Source organism: Chenopodium quinoa, unplaced genomic scaffold (genome assembly GCF_001683475.1).
Source record: "Chenopodium quinoa cultivar QQ74 unplaced genomic scaffold, ASM168347v1, whole genome shotgun sequence".
Classification (NCBI taxonomy): domain Eukaryota; kingdom Viridiplantae; phylum Streptophyta; class Magnoliopsida; order Caryophyllales; family Amaranthaceae; genus Chenopodium; species Chenopodium quinoa.
In genome coordinates, this window is record NW_018743262.1 from 3,109,099 (window position 1) to 3,111,437 (window position 2,339).

The following is a 2,339-nucleotide window of genomic DNA, read 5'->3' on the forward strand; positions in this document are numbered from 1 at the left end:
ATAGCAATATTGAATTAATGAATCGAGCAGATGTTAATTTGATTTAAAGGCTATTTTCAATAGGAACTTAGATCTAGTAAATTGCGAGAGCCTGTTAGATCTATGTTGGTTAATAAATTGCGAGAGCTTGTTAATCATGTTATTTATGCAATGTTAATGATTGATTATTATGTTTTACCCTGAAGTATTATTTATTGGTGAACCTATGCCCTAGATCCTTTTATATATTGTTTTCTCCCTATTCTCAATCTTAGTAGTTTAGTTTCTTATTCAAATATAAATATTGGTTACTTCATAATCTAGATTATTTTAGTTAATTAGGAATAGAAAGATTTGTTTCTCTGTGGATTCGACCCTACTTCCCTATCTACATTAGTTAGAGGATTTAGGTATTACTTTTGATTTGGGGATACGACTTTACCCTGTCAAAATTTGGCGCCGTTGCCGGGGAAACAGTTTTATTTTTATTTCTAGTTATTATTAAAGTCTAGATTATTTTTAATGTTTTTTTAATTTTTAATTTTATTTTTTTTATGAGTTGAAAATATCCATGCTTACGTCACTACAATAATTATATAATTTTTATGCAGCACCTAACTACTGTAGTTGTCAACGTCTTTGTCATGAAAATCCTGAATGCCCTTATAGTGAGTTTTTTGTGCGTGCTGCGGATGATTTTAGAGTCTTTCCATATACATATGATCATATTCGGAAACGATTAGTCGCTAATGAAAGTTATTGGAAGGCTCTTGATGAAAAAGTCTATGGACACTATAATAATATGAATGCTATTGAGGATGAAGAACCACCCGTTATAGAATTTGTGGTTGAAAAATCGTTGGTTGATGAATTGGTGATTGAAAAATCATTAGTTGTAGAAATGGTGGTTGAAAATTCCTTTGTTGATGATGAGGTTATTCATGAGGGTGAAATATTCAAGTCATTATTGGATGATAAAGACAATGACTACCTCCATGTTCGTTCTATTAATTCTAAATTTTTAACGGAGGAAGTAGAAGGTTGTGGTGTATTTTCATCTCCCTCTTTTGATTTTTCCTTCTATCTTGAGTTCTCTTTATGTGCTTCTAACCTTTTCTTTGTAGGGATTAATGTGCTTGCAATTAAGCCCTATATAGTGTTTAATGAAATGTTTGCAGGAGCGTTTGATAAGTTACTCAAGGCGTTGAATTCTTCCGATTGAGAGAAGAAGTATGGTCGAGCGGGACCTTGATAAAATAGCGCTTTGCGAGAGGCAACCCGTACTTTAATTTGCCTTTTAGTTTAGTTTTTTCTTATTCTTGTGTGTGTGTTTTATTTTATTTTTTTTTCTCTTTTAGAGAGGTAAGGAGAGTGTAACTTATGCTTTGTGAGAGTTCATTTTTGTGCAGATTTTGAGCTAGAGAAAGTTTCATTCACGCTGGAACTGCACTCGTATTAGATCGGGCAGAGCTCGCCCGATCGGGCGCGAGCACGTGTCAGCAAACGTTGTCAACTTCGACAGGGCATAACTTTTGCGTTTCTTATTCGATTTTTGCGTGTGACCTATAGTTGGAAAGATCTTCAAGTCTAGTTTCCAATGCAATTAGAATCATTGTATTATAATTTATATATAAAAAGTTATGATCAGAATAGTGCACCTGACTCAAATTTGAACTTTTTCCCACTAACACTTTGTTTCTTTCTTGCCCAATTTTGTTCCAAAGAGATGCATTTCAATCCTCAAGGCTTTGGTGAAATTGATTTGGTGATGATGAAGAGTGTCACCTTGACTACTAGCTTCCCTTTAAGACAATGAGGACATTGTCTGATGTAGCTTGGGGGGAGGTTTTCGTGTTCGTATGGTACATCTTTCACTCTCTCTCTTCTCTTTTTATTTTTATTCTTTCTTAGTATAGATTTTATTACTTTCTTAGGTTAGTTTTGTTCCAATGAATTGTAAATCATGCTTCCCTGTGCCCCTTACTTGAGAAAAATTGTTTTGATTCCTGGTATTTGATGATAAGCATTGTGGATTAGTTGATCATGATTTGATGTTTGATTGCCTTGAAACCTTAACATGCGTCAATTTTGTCCAACTGCTTGTGAATATAGTGCTTGACTAGTTGATTTGGTAAGGAATGTGTGATAGTTCCATAATTCCTGGTATGTCAATGAATTTGAGTATTGGTTTGCAACTATAAGTAATGTTTATATGATTCATTATTATGCACATTGTGGAGGACGAAGGCATTTGTTCTTTTAGGTAGCTGATGAGTGACATTTATGTTACCCTTAGGGGTAGTGTATTGGTCTCTTTTCTCCTGTTTTTCTTAGGTTTTCTACCTCTTTTCTCCTCTTAT